General features: G+C 34.8%; 1 protein-coding gene and 2 long non-coding RNA genes across 3 annotated transcripts in view; 1 reads left to right on the top strand and 2 right to left on the bottom strand.

Moving 5' to 3' along the window:
• Reph (Regulator of eph expression) overlaps positions 1–19169 on the bottom strand; it is a 155150-nt gene that overhangs the window by 98225 nt on the left and 37756 nt on the right. The gene's annotated exons all lie outside the window — the stretch shown is intronic.
• On the top strand, positions 2948–4384 carry LOC148312522 (uncharacterized). Its single transcript, XR_015839228.1, has 3 exons — positions 2948–3381; positions 3511–3746; positions 4070–4384. It is a non-coding gene; the product is annotated as an uncharacterized LOC148312522 (long non-coding RNA).
• Positions 10057–11495, bottom strand: LOC148312521 (uncharacterized). Its single transcript, XR_015839227.1, has 2 exons — positions 11055–11495; positions 10057–10925 (listed from the first exon to the last, which is right to left on the bottom strand). It is a non-coding gene; the product is annotated as an uncharacterized LOC148312521 (long non-coding RNA).

Here is a 19169-nt window from a genome sequence, read left to right as displayed (position 1 = left end):
ATATATATATATATATATATATATATATATATATATATATATATATATATATATATATATATATATATATATATATATATATATATATATATATATATATATATATATATATATATATATATATATATATATATATATATATATATATATATATATATATATATATATATATATATATATATATATATATATATATATATATATATATATATATATATATATATATATATATATATATATATATATATATATATATATATATATATATATATATATATATATATATATATATATATATATATATATATATATATATATATATATATATATATATATATATATATATATATATATATATATATATATATATATATATATATATATATATATATATATATATATATATATATATATATATATATATATATATATATATATATATATATATATATATATATATATTGGTGAAGAAGGGACATCTAGAAACACATCCAGAGGAAAACCAAAAATTCATGGATGCTACAGAAAGATAATATGATTCGAATGCACGGCCTAGGTGACGTTGTCCATGATAGAAGGACCTACAACCAACGACGAGAGCTGAAACTGATAGTCTACAAAGATGATGAGTTGAGATGGAGTCAGGAAAAAGAATAAGATATTTTGTAAAGAAGGGAATAATGCTGAAATAAGTCTGAATCAAACGATAACGACATGTATTATTTCGTTAGGTGAGGAAGACAACGAAGAAGACAATGGTATGCGCATGTGAGGAGAATGGAACCATCCCTCCATGTGAGGAGAATGGACTCCCTTGCATTGCACTGCACGGTGAACCCCAAGGTAGATTCCCAGGCAGACGACCAAAAAGATGGATTGACAGCTGGCAATCGACGTTGCAGGAGGCTAATCCATCTTAAAAACAAGCCATAAGACCTACACCAAAAAAAGAAGAAGATATTTACAACATTTTGAGTGTGTCCAAATACTTGTTCACAAAATCTGGATTATCTCCAATTACAGGAGTTATTTTCATATTATTTTTTGATATCTCATCAAAGATGAAGAAGAATATGGAAGTCTGGGCATTTACGGGGCTTACGACCGTCATACTAATATAAGAGTTTCTGCTTAGTAAAAAGCTTCTTTACATCTCACCAATAGATGTCTCTAGTGAAGTTCTAGTGATTCATGAACAAGGTTTCTAAATTGGTTCATATATATAGAACTTCCAAGAATTTGAGTAGTGTGGTTGTCAATAATGGGTAGAATTGGTGAATGTTACACGCGTGTAAAGTGATCACTTAAACCAGCCTATGACGGTCGCCATCCCCGTGAATGCCCAGATTTCCATATTCTTTTCATCTTTGACGAGATGTCAAAAAAAATATGAAAGAAGAAGATATTTAATAGAGGAAATTCACAGTAAAAATTAAGAAAAACTCATATAATGAAATTGTACGAAGAACTACAACTTCATTTCATTACAGTTTGTACTGACCCTGTGTGTTTCAGGACGCGCTCATCGCAGAAGTCGTCTATTAGTAAACTATGCATAGATACGTACCGACGATAATATTTCTGATTTTGCCATCTCGTTTTATCGTCACAGTCCGACGCGACACAGAACGAGATAGAAATGTGATTTAGAATAAACGGTTTGACTGTGTAATAGTCCATATTATGGCTATATAGAGACTCTACACACTCCATTAACGGTAGGTATCGAACTCGAAGTCAAGGTCGCCAGCAGACGCTTCAGTATGACTGTGGATGACACACCGAGATACGAAATACACCCACGTCTCTGCCCAGGACAAACTACAATAATATCCAACGTTTAATACATAAAATATTCAAGGTGACTCTGCGAATACAGAGAAGCATACAAAATACTACATACAATAAAATGCTATCAACAATTAGTACCTTCAGATACAATAGAAAAAGTATTATTTTTGACAAATTACCTTGAAATTAGACAAAATAAAATATAATATTTATAGATTTGGCGTTTACTTTGTACAACTCCATTTGCTTCTCGTTGGAAGGGACAACGTAGAAAGTGAATTAATTAAAGCCCAGGTGTAATTATTTTATTGTAAAAGCTTTTTACTGTAAATTGTAATAGTATGTATTGTATGTAATGTATGAAATCTAATAATTAAAAAAAAAAAACAAATAATAAAAAAAAAAATATATTCACATGTAAGTATTTCGGCTCAACACATGCCATGCCTAAAGAGCCGTAATACATATAGTAAAAAAAATGTATGTATCTATGAAATATATAATTAATAAAAAAAAAAAAAAAATTCTTATTTATAAAATGTTAATTCAAACACGGATTTTTTGAGTCTACCAAGTTATTTTTTTGTTAAAAAAAAACACATAAAAATCAATTTTGTGACAATTGTTTCGCCTAGTTATGGCATTTTCAAACGATGCCTAACATTCGTTTATGCACATATACAACTGTACTTATATATATATATATATATATATATATATATATATACGCCTGTGTATATATACGTGTGACATGTGAGTTTTCCTGGAATACATAAAATCAGAATTTAATTATTATTTTTTTTTTTTTTTTTATAAATACAGGGATGGCAGCGCCATCTGTTGTACGTAACATCAACATTTGCGGTAATCATAACTTATGGCAGAGAGCAGATAGATATTAAGAATTAAAATATTTTCGATCGCATTGTAGTGTCGTAAAAGTTTAAAATTTTCATTGACATTAAACAAATTAGAAATGTGTTTTATGTTTTCTTTCTTTTCCATTTTACCAGGTTGACCCACAGCAACGCATGGCCGGGTACAGCTAGTGTGTATGTACATATATGAATATAATTCACACAACGATTATTCTCATTTGAGTCATCCATCGCATCGCTAGTTGGCAGAGCGCACTACTCTTATGCTGGTCACTCACGACGAGGAAAATAGTAGATTTTGTTACATTTTCTCTGGTTTTGTAACGTTCAAGTACGAAATTTGGAAAGACGAAAGATTTCACTGCCAACCTGGCGATATGACGCGAAATCATTAGTATATAATGTTTGTATATAAGCTTCGTTCGAGTCTGGCCGGGCGGCCGTTATGAATTCAATGCACAAACTAATTTATATAATTCATTGTAAACAATAAATGACAAGCCGGGTGATCTCGTGTTGAAAATAACTATTATATATTGGAAATGTGAGTACTTCATTATTGGTAAGGCGTTTCCTCTCATTCCGCCGTTTGCCAAACAGCTGTCAAACAAATTACGCAAGAAATTTGTCTCGACTGCTGCTCAAATAAGCGCTAATTAGAAGAAATATGTATTCTATAACCTCCGGAATGACCCCATCAACAGCATTGCAGGTAATCAACTGTTTTTGTTGTTGTTTTTCATGCCTGAAAAACTGTGCAATCTTCTTTGTGTGAAATGTCATTTTGACAGTCCGTTGACAGCGAGTCTGTTTTTATTATTGTTTTTATGTTATATTTTAGGTAAAGTACGGACAACCGGCATAGTTACAAGCACATTTATTGTCATATAATGTTATTTATTGCACTATATGCATATAAAATAAGATTCAACAAACACAAAAGATGTCATTCAAAAAATAGCTACAGCACGTGGCGTATAGATTTTGAAATGGTTTTCCAGTTTTACTTATACAGTTACAAATGTCAATTTACTAGTGGGTGCAATGCTTGGCCATGTTTTGTTCACAAAGAAATAGGTATGGATGATAATTAATAAATAATATTGGATGTATGATGTAAGAAGACCAGCCCGACGAAGCTTGCAATCGCAAAACCGGACTGGACTCTTTTGCTGACAAATTTCCAGCCCCCATCTGTGCTCCACGAGTAGTTTTATGATGAGGTTGGAACTCTTCATATCAACCCCTCCGAGAAGCCTGCCACTGTATACCTTATAAGACCATCTTAGTGTATACCGGTGTCTGATATCCTCATCATCGGAGATCGCTCAGTGGGTCGTAATGCTCGCAATTATTTTTCAAACATAAAAACTAATTCTGTAACTTTGTTACCTTTTCAGACTCTTGCAACTATTGGCAAATGACTTGTCGCGGCAGAAGGGTTCCATTTCCCCCATTGTGTTGGCGCTTTGGACAGTTTCATTTCCTAGCGCTGGATCAGAATATATAAACTACAGAGGACGATTCGGCATTGTTTTATTTGGATGTGTAGCCAGTAATTACTGTTTTAGTGTTTGCAGATATGTATAGGCAGATAGATGATATAACCATGAAACGTGTGTTATTGCACAATTTTCTTGGGAGTTATTCATCGTGACTAATATATGTATACTCTCCCCCCTGAAAATAAACATATTATGCTCTTAAATATGTTTTTATTTTGTTCATTAATGACCGAGATCCTTGAAAAATATCATCCTATCCCGCTCTCTGTGATCTTACAACATTGACCTTAATTTTTTACAGAAATGCAATCTAAAGTAACTAACTGACCATCACGCCGCTTCCGCAGGGATAGGCAGAGAGAATAGAACACCACACCACGCTACTCTTGTCTTTGTACACATTCTTCTTTACGCATCCCCTCACACATCCTCCTCCCAACCCTTCTCCGCACCCCAAAGGTGCATAGGGCACTGCATTATATAGAAGCAGTGTTATCTTGATCGTTAAATACACGTAGGAAAGGTGATCAGCCTTTCGCTTCAGGTACCAGTCCAGGGTCATATTAAATATATATTTGACTGAAAAATCAATAATATTTATTGCGACCCTCTTGGGAATCAAACCCGGGACCTCCAGCATGGTAGCCTAGAGCGCTAACCGCTACACTATGGAGGCGGACCTCATACATACCCGCCGATTATTCGGATTCCTGAATTGACCACTTTCAATTATTTTAAATACTTGATCATGCCAAGTTTTGCCCGGTCATCCTCTGCTCATGTTCCCAACAAGATTCGCCTCATAAATTTCTTTCTTCGCTCGTTCGTTTAGATCTTTTATAACTAACTAACTAACCATCACGCCGCTTCAGGCAGAGAGAATAGAACGCCACACCACTCTGTCTTTGCAAACATTCTTCGCCTCTTCCACGTTCATGCATCTCCTCATACATACCCGCCGATTACTACGACTCCTAACCTGACCACTTTCAAGTATTAAGCATACCTGATCGTGCCATGTTTTTCTTGGTCTTTCTCGGCATAAATTTGTTTTACCGTTCTTTCCTCACTCATTCGTTCCACATGTCCAAACCATCTCAACGCACCTTTCTTAATTTTATTGATAATGGTTATCTCCGCTTTGCATTCCTTCCTTATTTCACTATTCGAACATCTATCATACATCGTTTTGTCGCACATTCTTCTGAGAGATTGCATTTCGACTGCACTCAGTCTACTTTCATCCTTCTTTTGCCAACTCCATGTTTTACTTCCATACATTAGAGTTGGAACCAGGACTCCGTTGTGCACTGCCAGTTTAGCTTCCGCTGGTAGGCTTTTATTTGCCATAACTGATATTATTAGAGGGTATTTCTTTTTCATCGAGAATTTTAATGACTTCCTTTAATCTGACTCTATCGAATGCTTTAGTAAGACCTACAAAGCAGAGGTAAGCTGTCTTATTGAACTCTATTGCTTTTTTAACTAATTTGTCTAACAACAAATGTGTTGAACTTATTTACGTCCGAGTTCACTCGGTTTCTCAGCGTCACATATTTAGCATATTCTTCTGGTGACGGTGAGCTTCTGTATTTCAGATGGCTTTTCTTCGGCGAGTCCCTTGACTTCATCAGTAAACCATTTTATCAATAATGATTATCTCAGCCTTGCATTCTTTCCTTCTTTCACCATTCGAACATCTATCATACATCTTTTTGCCTCACATACAAATAAAACTAACTAACTAACTAACCATCACGCCGCTTCCCCGCAGGGGTAGGCAGAGAGAATCGAACGCCACACCACTCTGTCTTTGCAAACATTCTTTGCCTCTTCTACATTCATGCATCTCCTCATACATACCCGACGATTATTACGACTCTTGACCCGGCCGCTTTCAAGTATTTGACATACCTGATTGTGCCAAGTTTTCCTCGGTCTTCCTCTGCTTCTTTTTCCAACTACATTCGCTCCATAAATTTGTTTAACCGTTCTTTCTTCACTCATACGCTCCACATGTCCAAACCATCTCAACACACCTTTCTTAATTAATAATGTAATAAATAATAAATAATATATATAAATAATAAATAATGTATGTAAAAATAAAAATAATAGATCAACCTGGCTGAACGGTGATAAAATGCGTGAATAGCCTATAAATAAAAAAAAGACATTCATAATAACAGCAATGGGGGCGCGAGATAGAGACAGGCATGAATATAGAAAGAGGTAGAAAGACATTCGCCGGAGCTAGCGGTCGAGTTCGGCTTCGTCCACAGAACCAAAGATCAATTAACGAACATCTATTTACTTATATTTCTTCTTTTTTTATGGCTATTCACCCTTCTAGCCAGTGCGAGTTATTTTTTATTTATATATTATTATTTTACTCTTTTTACAATTTAAAAAAGACAAATGTTTGAGTTTTTATTATTTACAAAAAAAAACTTCAATTTCATACTATTTCTGTGAGCCTGAGCGGCTCATTATTAGAAAGTGGTATGAAATTGTGGTAAAGTGGTTCGAACCGAAAAACTTTGATTAAAAAATCCGAGACACTAGCCACGGGACCACAACCCGATACGATTTGAATTATTTGTTTTTTTTTTTATCTTATTATGTTTTTTGTGAAGTTTATCTGTATGTATTTATATATTGAGCCTTCCTACATGTACTATTGTAACCCACAAATGTATAATTTATATTTTTTATTTTTTAAATGTATTTCATGATATCTTTAATGATTCTTCTCCACGCGTGCTTTCAATCGTCTTCTGTCCCCTGCATCAATCACCCTTCTCCAGAATCAGAATGTCAATTTGTCACTGACTCACAAAGCCGGCAATTCGCCGCGCCGCACATAGGGGCAAGATGACTCGAAAACAACAAAAGCGCGGTCGTGCGGAACAGCTTTTGAAGATAGTTCTGAACGATGCAATCGCCGCAGAATTGAAAATCTAGGGAACTCCACTCTACTTTCACAACTAGGTCATGCAACGACAATGAATCTGAAAGCTTCTGGATAGCCAGTTGCATCCAAATTATTAGCAGAAATAAAAATTATTACAAACAAGTTTGGGAGGTTAATAAGGTTGAGAGGTTAGTGGAAAATGGAATGCTAATGCTGGAGAGGTCTGAAAGGAAGCCGTCATTAAACGGGCGCCCAATGAAATAAGATCTAGGTCTCCAATTAATGCCCTGCAAGTGCAGGCCTCTGACGCCCCCTCGGAATTATTAACAATCATTTTTTTAAATCAGAATATTATATTTTTTAGTCGAAAATTTTAAGATAAATTTACATGTCAAGTATTGTCTTCTCAATCCAATTCCATTTTCCACTAATATCTCAATCTCATCGACCTCCCCTAACAAACAAAATTAATTGAAAATCATTTGTAAATGTGTATGAAATATATAAAATAACTAACTAAACAAACCAACTTAATAATGAAGCTAACCCCAATTACAGGAAAACAAACGATTTCAATTCAAATCGTATCGGGTTGTGGTCCCGTGGCTAGTGTCTCGGATTTTTTAATCAAAGTTTTTCGGTTCGAACCACTTTACCACAATTTCATACCACTTTCTAATAATGAGCCGCTCAGGCTCACAGAAATAGTATGAAATTGAAGTTTTTTTTTGTAAATAATAAAAACTCAAACATTTATCTTTTTTAAATTGTAAAAAGAGTAAAATAATAATATATAAATAAAAAATAACTCGCACTGGCTAGAAGGGTGAATAGCCATAAAAAAAGAAGAAATATAAGTAAATAGATGTTCGTTAATTGATCTTTGGTTCTGTGGACGAAGCCGAACTCGACCGCTAGCTCCGGCGAATGTCTTTCTACCTCTTTCTATATTCATGCCTGTCTCTATCTCGCGCCCCCATTGCTGTTATTATGAATGTCTTTTTTTTATTTATAGGCTATTCACGCATTTTATCACCGTTCAGCCAGGTTGATCTATTATTTTTATTTTTACATACATTATTTATTATTTATATATATTATTTATTATTTATTACATTATTAATTAAGAAAGGTGTGTTGAGATGGTTTGGACATGTGGAGCGTATGAGTGAAGAAAGAACGGTTAAACAAATTTATGGAGCGAATGTAGTTGGAAAAAGAAGCAGAGGAAGACCGAGGAAAACTTGGCACAATCAGGTATGTCAAATACTTGAAAGCGGCCGGGTCAAGAGTCGTAATAATCGTCGGGTATGTATGAGGAGATGCATGAATGTAGAAGAGGCAAAGAATGTTTGCAAAGACAGAGTGGTGTGGCGTTCGATTCTCTCTGCCTACCCCTGCGGGGAAGCGGCGTGATGGTTAGTTAGTTAGTTAGTTTTATTTGTATGTGAGGCAAAAAGATGTATGATAGATGTTCGAATGGTGAAAGAAGGAAAGAATGCAAGGCTGAGATAATCATTATTGATAAAATGGTTTACTGATGAAGTCAAGGGACTCGCCGAAGAAAAGCCATCTGAAATACAGAAGCTCACCGTCACCAGAAGAATATGCTAAATATGTGACGCTGAGAAACCGAGTGAACTCGGACGTAAATAAGTTCAACACATTTGTTGTTAGACAAATTAGTTAAAAAAGCAATAGAGTTCAATAAGACAGCTTACCTCTGCTTTGTAGGTCTTACTAAAGCATTCGATAGAGTCAGATTAAAGGAAGTCATTAAAATTCTCGATGAAAAAGAAATACCCTCTAATAATATCAGTTATGGCAAATAAAAGCCTACCAGCGGAAGCTAAACTGGCAGTGCACAACGGAGTCCTGGTTCCAACTCTAATGTATGGAAGTAAAACATGGAGTTGGCAAAAGAAGGATGAAAGTAGACTGAGTGCAGTCGAAATGCAATCTCTCAGAAGAATGTGCGACAAAACGATGTATGATAGATGTTCGAATAGTGAAATAAGGAAGGAATGCAAAGCGGAGATAACCATTATCAATAAAATTAAGAAAGGTGCGTTGAGATGGTTTGGACATGTGGAACGAATGAGTGAGGAAAGAACGGTAAAACAAATTTATGCCGAGAAAGACCAAGAAAAACATGGCACGATCAGGTATGCTTAATACTTGAAAGTGGTCAGGTTAGGAGTCGTAGTAATCGGCGGGTATGTATGAGGAGATGCATGAACGTGGAAGAGGCGAAGAATGTTTGCAAAGACAGAGTGGTGTGGCGTTCTATTCTCTCTGCCTGAAGCGGCGTGATGGTTAGTTAGTTAGTTATAAAAGATCTAAACGAACGAGCGAAGAAAGAAATTTATGAGGCGAATCTTGTTGGGAACATGAGCAGAGGATGACCGGGCAAAACTTGGCATGATCAAGTATTTAAAATAATTGAAAGTGGTCAATTCAGGAATCCGAATAATCGGCGGGTATGTATGAGGTCCGCCTCCATAGTGTAGCGGTTAGCGCTCTAGGCTACCATGCTGGAGGTCCCGGGTTTGATTCCCAAGAGGGTCGCAATAAATATTATTGATTTTTCAGTCAAATATATATTTAATATGACCCTGGACTGGTACCTGAAGCGAAAGGCTGATCACCTTTCCTACGTGTATTTAACGATCAAGATAACACTGCTTCTATATAATGCAGTGCCCTATGCACCTTTGGGGTGCGGAGAAGGGTTGGGAGGAGGATGTGTGAGGGGATGCGTAAAGAAGAATGTGTACAAAGACAAGAGTAGCGTGGTGTGGTGTTCTATTCTCTCTGCCTATCCCTGCGGAAGCGGCGTGATGGTCAGTTAGTTACTTTAGATTGCATTTCTGTAAAAAATTAAGGTCAATGTTGTAAGATCACAGAGAGCGGGATAGGATGATACTTTTCAAGGATCTCGGTCATTAATGAACAAAATAAAAACATATTTAAGAGCATAATATGTTTATTTTCAGGGGGGAGAGTATACATATATATTAGTCACGATGAATAACTCCCAAGAAAATTGTGCAATAACACACGTTTCATGGTTATATCATCTATCTGCCTATACATATCTGCAAACACTAAAACAGTAATTACTGGCTACACATCCAAATAAAACAATGCCGAATCGTCCTCTGTAGTTTATATATTCTGATCCAGCGCTAGGAAATGAAACTGTCCAAAGCGCCAACACAATGGGGGAAATGGAACCCTTCTGCCGCGACAAGTCATTTGCCAATAGTTGCAAGAGTCTGAAAAGGTAACAAAGTTACAGAATTAGTTTTTATGTTTGAAAAATAATTGCTAGCATTACGACCCACTGAGCGATCTCCGATGATGAGGATATCAGACACCGGTATACACTAAGATGGTCTTATAAGGTATACAGTGGCAGGCTTCTCGGAGGGGTTGATATGAAGAGTTCCAACCTCATCATAAAACTACTCGTGGAGCACAGATGGGGGCTGGAAATTTGTCAGCAAAAGAGTCCAGTCCGGTTTTGCGATTGCAAGCTTCGTCGGGCTGGTCTTCTTACATCATATATCCAATATTATTTATTAATTATCATCCATACCTATTTCTTTGTGAACAAAACATGGGCAAGCATTGCACCCACTAGTAAATTGACATTTGTAACTGTATAAGTACAACTGGAAAACCATTTCAAAATCTATACGCCACGTGCTGTAGCTATTTTTTGAATGACATCTTTTGTGTTTGTTGAATCTTATTTTATATGCATATAGTGCAATAAATAACATTATATGACAATAAATGTGCTTGTAACTATGCCGGTTGTCCGTACTTTACCTAAAATATAACATAAAAACAATAATAAAAACAGACTCGCTGTCAACGGACTGTCAAAATGACATTTCACACAAAGAAGATTGCACAGTTTTTCAGGCATGAAAAATAACAACAAAAACAGTTGATTACCTGCAATGCTGTTGATGGGGTCATTCCGGTGGTTATAGAATACATATTTCTTCTAATTAGCGCTTATTTGAGCAGCAGTCGAGACAAATTTCTTGCGTAATTTGTTTGACAGCTGTTTAGCAAACGGCGGAATGAGAGGAAACGCCTTACCAATAATGAAGTACTCACATTTCCAATATATAATAGTTATTTTCAACACGAGATCACCCGGCTTGTCATTTATTGTTTACAATGAATTATATAAATTAGTTTGTGCAATGAATTCATAACGGCCGCCCGGCCAGACTCGAACGAAGCTTATATACAAACGTTATATACTAATGATGGCGCTGTAGGTATTCGATTTCGCGTCATATCGCCAGGTTGGCAGTGAAATCTTTCGTCTTTCCAAATTTCGTACTTGAACGTTACAAAACCAGAGAAAATGTAACAAAATCTACTATTTTCCTCGTCGTGAGTGACCAGCATTAAGATGGAACCATTACGAGTATATTATGTACATAATAAGCGGTTCTCGTTGCCGGCGATGTAATTATAACGAAAAAGATCTCTCATAACTCCAAGTCGCCATGATGTCTGCAGTATCGCCCGCATGAAACGTAGCCGGGCAGATACCGCCCTCTCTAGCGGTCATACCGGCGGTACGCGGAGTACGCTAATAGCGAACTGGGCTGAATAACGAGAGAGAAAAAAGAGTCCCGTCGCCGCTATTGGCCAAGCCTCTGTGACGTCACGGATGGCATCAGCGTACAAAGCGTACGAGAACTCCACCCACGTGTTAGTATTTCAGGCAGATTCGGGATGAATTTGCCGATTGTCTACTACACAGTACTCGTACATCAGGGCTCGCGACGACCGCAGCTAACTGAAACATCCGCGTTTGTAAGATTATCGCAAACACATGCGAATCCAAAAAGGATGGAACGTGTTAGGATATTACAACCCTGACCTCCGCCTCCGTAGTGTAATGGTCAGCATGCTCGGCTACCGTTCTGGAGGTCCCGCTCCGCTCCGGTTCGATTCCCAGGGGGGGGATCGAATAAATATAGGTGATTTTTTCACTGTAATGAAGCGGAGGGCTGATCACCTTTCCTTCATGTGTTAACAATCAAGATAACACAGCGTTTATATGATGCAGTGCCTTATGCACCATTGGGGTGCGGATAAGGGATTGATTGATTGAACGTTAAAGCCAGGCAACACAGGCTATTTGTTCTCCCTGAGTGCAGAACCAATTAACCATCGAACCAAACGCATACGAATCCAAAAAGGATGGAATGCGTTGGGATATTATGTCACAACCCTAAATTACACACGTATATTAGACTACGTTAGAGCCAGGCAACACAGACTATTTGTTCTTCCTGAACCAATTTACCATCGGTTATGCCTGTGGGGAGGATGATTGGTCTGCCGAAGGGCCTACAAGGGAGGTGGATCTGTTCCATCTCAGCACTACTAGATTTAGGCAATTCCTCTCGGATTGGATATCGCGATGTTTATTGGTGATTTTGTTTTGTCTTGTGATTTTCCTTCTTTTTCAGTGCGTTTTATTATTCTTTATATGTTTTCTGTAAAACATTCTGATATTATCATGAGTCCATTTTTTAAATATATAAAATAAGGTATGTACATTGTAATTGGCTTTGCTGTCATGTACATGTGGATTTAAATAAATAAGTAGAAATGTCTAGCAAATGAATTAAATTATAATATTTTTTGTAACTATATTAAATGAATACGATGATTTAAATTTATTTATTGTCACGCTACTTAAAAAATATATATAAGTACGTATGTTATTTTGATGAAAGAGATCTTAAAAGTTGCATTAGGTACATACTTTTTTTAAACGTTTACTCTACGTTTAAAAAAAGGTTTCAATATATCTACCAAAGCTGACTAAAAAAATCTCTAAAAAAAATCTAAAATAGTAAATATCGAATAATGTGGATTAAGAGTACGTTAAAAATATTAAGTGTTAAATATTTTTGAAAAACATTAGTATCGAAAGAAAAAAAACATACCATCAGAGATCTGTGAAGAATAAAAGAAATTTCAATAAAATGTGTGTCATTTTGTATCGATTTTTAGACAGACAGCAAAGAAAAATATTCTAAGTTTTTTTACAAATTTACGATTAAGTTCAAATTCACGATTCATATATTGGACAATATTCTCGATATTTTATTGAGAACGCTTCCCAAATAAAATACAGCGTGGAAAGTACAAGAAAAGCTTTTACGAATGTTATCGGAATAAATCTGAAATATAATTTCGGAAAGCATATTTTCAGAATAACAGGGAAACTATCTAGTCGTGCATGAACGAGGGTGTTTCATTCCGGGAATATTTAAAGTTAACGCGTTCAACTGCCTGGGGGAGATTTTAATCCCGACTCATTGGTTCGCGTAATTCCTCCGGTAACCAAAGCGTTCATTGTTGATCCGATATCGGGGTCCGAACACATCTTCTGCGAATTCTGAAACCCTGGTAGGCGCTAGGTCCCTCGCTGAGCAAAAATGTCTACACTTGTATTCAAATAACTTAGTGGCTTTGTTACTTTTTGGAAAAAAAGTAATATATTCCAACAACGATAAATCAGTGCTGGAAAGAGAGATTTGGAAAAGCACTTATCAGTTAACTTTATTGGAAAGCCGATATATACTATATAAACAAAAAAAAACCTTCAGAAGTACATCGGCTGTCCAAACTCAAAACACAGTAAGGGACATTTTTGCATTTTTGGACTAAGTAGATTCTAATTGATCCAAAAATGCAAAAATAACGTACTACAAAAAAAATGTCCCTTACTGTGTTTTAAGTTTGGACAGCCGACATACATACATACATATTTAAAAATAACATTTTTTTTACCGTTTTGGGACGTTTTAACCTCATGAATATTTTATTCTTAATAAAAAAATATAGATCTTCAGTTTCGGCCCCAATCATTACAGAAACGCAACGTGGCAGTAAGCTTAAAACATAATCACTAAAATCTACGTAAATAATTCTTTCATGACGGTTGCAAAGGATTTAAAATCCGACTTTATCAAGGAGTAAAAGAAATACTTGTTTACGCTTCGGACAAATGTTATAGACTTAAAAATTGAAAGCACACTGCCACACCTGTTAAAAAAACGTGTTGCCAAATGTAACTAAGACAATTAGCACGATTAGAGACAGACGTTGTCAAAAAATGGCATATTTAAAAAAATATTATCTTAGATCCTGTATTTACTGAATAATGAGTTGGGTCAACATTAAATTTAGGAAAAAAAATCTAAATAATTTCAATACTATTCCAATGCCTGTTAAGATCAATTTCATTCGTGTAATTAATAAGAATATAACCGAAATAAAATAACAAATGGAGAAAATGATTGCATTTCATTCATCAATGTCTCATGATTGATCTTGCTAAAATACTGCATTTACTGAAAAAAAAGTATATGTTATTTTACGACAAAGAGAGGAATCGAACTAGGGTACTCAGAATCTACGATGTTATCACACAACAACAGTCCAATCTACAATATATGTATTTTTGTGATTCGTAAATTCCGAATTTATTATAGTGACAACACGATCAATATCGAAGTTGAATTGTATTTTTTGTTTGAATTGCTTATAAATATTTGTAATGGTTTGTTTTTAAAACGGGTTTATCTAGTATTTGCATGACAATAATGTATTTTCGCGGCATAGGTAAACAAGAAATATAAGTGGACAAGAATATTTAATTTAAATTGATTATTTTAAGCAATTACGCGTCTTTCTAGAAAATGTCACTCAGTGAAGAGGCATCCGGTAAACAGCGGGCGTCTCAAAACCGCTTTTCATTTTGGGATTTTGAATCATTTTCGCTGTATCAAATCTAGATCGCTGACAACTCAGTTGTCACCAGCAAGATTTAAGATTTAATTGTGGAACTTTTTTAAATCTAGCGATGATTGAAATTGGCGAAAATTCACTAGGTTGGTTTGATTTTCGCTAATTTTAACCATAATACACCGAATCATGTGTCAGAATTTATGTTATGAAATACTGGTATTTAGGTTTTTTTATTTAGATAAATAGTGCATTTATTTAAAGAACAGTTATAAACAATTTTTTTTTGCAGAGACCCACCAATCCAGCCACCTTGTGTGTCTTGTCGGTGGGGTTCATTTTACATACATTTTTATTGTTTTTATCCATTTTAACCTAATATACACACATACACACAAAAAGAGAGAAAAAAAATAAGAATGTAAACTATTTCACAATTTTGATAGAATTAACTCTTGATCATTTACCTATTCCTTATTTTGCCTTGAGTCTAACAGAAATTAAAAAAATAGATGCAAAAATTGAAAAATTGGTGAAATAAAAAAAACTGCTGAATCAATTGATGAAATTAAATAATTTAGGTTAGATCATTTTTCAAACAATGAAATGTTATAAATATAAACTATGTTATACACGCATCATGAATTCATAAAAAAACTATGTACGTATGTTTAAAAATAAAGCAAGAAAAATAAATTACGAGAGAAAATATTGTAACTCACATTTCATTCAAAGCTTATAAAATAGTATTGCGAGTCGTAAAAATAAAAGGGTTACATTCTCCGTTGTTACACTTGGCATTTTTATATGTATTTCTCTTCGCGTTGTTTATATTATATTATAGTCATAGTCGAAAAAATCGTTGATCGTCGGCCAAGTCATTTCGCATTCTACTCGCGGTCCGCACGCCGAGCCTGTATTCAATTTAAATTTGACTTTTGTTCCCAACAAAAATATTGTAAACACGAAAAATTTCACGCAACAGCCGCGCTTGTACGACTGCTTGACACAACACACGAGTCCTTGGCCTATGGCGGATGGCGGGCCGTGACAGTGTGTCGCGGCGTGGGTCCGAGACGAGATTCTCAATCTGCGACATATTGCATACAGTATGTTGTAGATTGAGAACATATACATGTTGCAGATTGAGAGCATATACAGTCGTATGACAATTTACAGTATCTACTCAATGAATTAGGGCCACCCATTATTTTTTTGAATACTCTGAAATCTTTTGGATTATTATATTTATTTTACATAAATACTTTAAGTTTTCTATTGACATCTAATATCATGTATATTACCTTCAATAATATGTAAAATATACCTGGATTATTTAAGCCTTTACAAAATTTCAAACCCTTTTTCTGAGAAAGGTCCCTAATTAGCACAGGTAGACAGATAGTTGAAAGTTCAAAAAATAGTCCTATCTCATTTATTAGTGAAGTTTCTTGAGTTCTTTTTGTTGTTTTGTTCAGAGAGGTTATATAGTTATCGTGTCTTGTGAAAAAAACTTAATTTTTAATTTTAGTTCATAAAGTATATTTTTTTTTTTGTAAACACAAGTGTTTTTTTTGAAAAGGACAAAATGGGAAAAAGTAAAGACATTTCTGAGGAAAAAAAGTCTAGTGTTATAGTGCTACTGAAATTAGGAATACTATCTAATAGAGAAATATTAAAAAAAAGAAAACGTTTCTCGTCAAACAGTGGACAGAATTTCAAAATCAATAAAAAATCAGTCACCCGCCACCAGCAATCGGCGAAAGAACTGTCGTAGGATTAGAAAAACAACACCGAGGACTGATCGAAAAATCATTCAAAGTGCCTTAGAAAACCGTAGTGCATCAGCAAAAACATTAAAAATAAAATTGGAAGAAGAGGGTATAAATATATCGGTATCAACACTGAGGCGACGTTTTTACGAAGTAAATCTGAAATGCAGGCGCCCTGTAAAAGTACCAAAATTGACACCACGAATGAAAGCGGATATATTAAAATGGGCCAGGCTACATCGAAATTACTCGGTAGATGATTGGAAAAAGGTATTTATTTAAATTGAATTTTCAACATATCATTTTAGTAAATAAACTTATATATTTGAATTAAACTAAAATTTTTATTATTTTTCAGGTCATCTTTAGTGATGAGTGCCGGTTAGAAGCCGTGACAGAGAGCCGTCGATTCGTCAGGAGAACACCAATGGAACGTTACAATGAGGCCTGTGTGGTAAAAGTTATCAAACACCCCCCTGCAACAATGATATTGTCATGTATTATTAACAATTTACCTGGGCCGTTGTTTTTCGTGGAAGGAACAATGAACCAAAATTCCTATAAGCAGGTCCTCGAACGAATTTTATTGCCCTTCTACCATACACTCGACCCAACAGAAGGTCCATACACCTTCATGCAGGATGGGGCACCTTGCCACCGGGCTAAATCAATAATAAAATTTTTGTCTAACAAAAATCTGCCTTTGCTCCCCTGGCCTGGAAATTCTCCGGACCTTAATCCTATAGAAAACGTATGGAGCATGTTAAAAAATAAGGTTTACTCATTTCCAAATCCGACAGTAGACTGTCTAAAAAAAAATATTCAAAAAATTTGGTCAGAAGACGAAGAAATAAAAAACATGATAAAACAGTGCATTTTAAGTATGCCAAAAAGAATTGAGGCAGTTATTTCTGCCAAAGGTGGAAATACTAAATACTAACTATATTTATATGAAAATATATGCATAATTTAAGCGTAATAAAGTGTTCATGTGTAAATAAAATTCAATGTTGTTTTATTCAAGGTTTTCTCTGAGTTATTCCTGTTTGAATTGAGAAATTGCGCGAAATTCTGCGTGGCCCTAATTCATTGAGTAGATACTGTATTATGGCCACCCTCAATTTCTCTGTAAAACTGTGGTAAACTATGAATTTTTCATATTTATTGTTTTTTTGTTGCTAAAAGGTTATCACAATTTAAAAAATAGGGTTTCTATCGACAAACAAAACTCATTTTACTCAAAAACACTTTAAAAAAATTATTACCGTAGAACGGGGCTACTTGAACTTTGATGTGTTACTTGAGCCCAGTAAAAAAAAATCTTTAGATAGTGGTATCGATCGACGTATCGTGATAATAAGTGTCACCTGTCAGGGAAACAATGAATCATGTCGATACGTTCATTATTGTAGACCAAATACAGATTTTTTTTGTACTGGGCTCAAATAACACATCAAAGTTCAAGTAGCCCCGTTCTACGGTGCATAAATTGGTCAACAAAATTAATATTTTGTTACTCTCCTTTTTGCTTCTACATATTACTGCCTGGACTCTTTTCCGCATGCTTACAATACAATTTTGTGTCATTTCTTTAAGCCTTCTGTTATTATTCCAGTGGTAGATGATGTTTTCTATCTGTCGCTTTATCAGTAGTACAGTAATACATCACAATGTCGGAAGGACCCGACACGACACGTAAAGAAGAAGAAAAAAATATGAGAAAGTTCAAATATCGCTCACTCCTTTCAAGAACGTCATAAATCAAAAATCGCCAATTTTCGGTTGTGCATGTTTTCGGAATGCCCAGAAAATGTACTGTATCCCAGCAAAACAGGCATATTTTTGACATAATTATAACCCGCTACAGGGCAGAAAATGTTGTTTTTGCAATTTGAAGAAATGTTATTTTTAAAAAAATACTAAATATTTTTCAAATGGAGAGAAAACCTTCAGGTTTTACCTAAAAAGATCTGTTGCACAGTAAAAGGTTAAATAAGTTGCTTGATATTTATTTTTCATATATTATGTTTTATTTTTAAACTTTAAAAACGTTCTCCTGAAAATTCAAGTTTTTTGATTTATGACGTTCTTGAAAGGAGTGAGCGATATGTGATGTGGTAGATTAACGAATAATATTTCTTAGTTGATATCGTTGCTACTTTGAATAATGTTGAACAAAGCTATTACAATTGTAAACTTCTTTAATTACTTTTTTTAAACGGGTTATGTTTTGCGAAGTTTTAATACCACTGGTAAATTAACACAATGTTCAACTTGTTTTGGAGGTCGGGCATGTAATCGTGTGTAGCGTAACATAAAGAAATAATTAAATACGTTATTGATAGCTACACTAATCAAAATCAACCTGCCTTTCTAGCTTCAACGAAGTGTATCCTGATTTTCATTGATATCTCAAAAAATATGAAGTATTATATAATAATATTATATTGTACATAAAAAAAAAACAAAATATGAAGAAGTCAATAGGCTTTTGTCACGATGGATTATT

This window comes from Brachycentrus maculatus, unplaced genomic scaffold (assembly GCF_059751285.1).
Source record: "Brachycentrus maculatus isolate JH-2025_06_01 unplaced genomic scaffold, ASM5975128v1 h1tg000039l, whole genome shotgun sequence".
Classification (NCBI taxonomy): Eukaryota; Metazoa; Arthropoda; class Insecta; order Trichoptera; family Brachycentridae; genus Brachycentrus; species Brachycentrus maculatus.
Note: the sequence above shows the minus strand (reverse complement) of the source record. Positions and strands in the feature narration are given on the sequence as shown.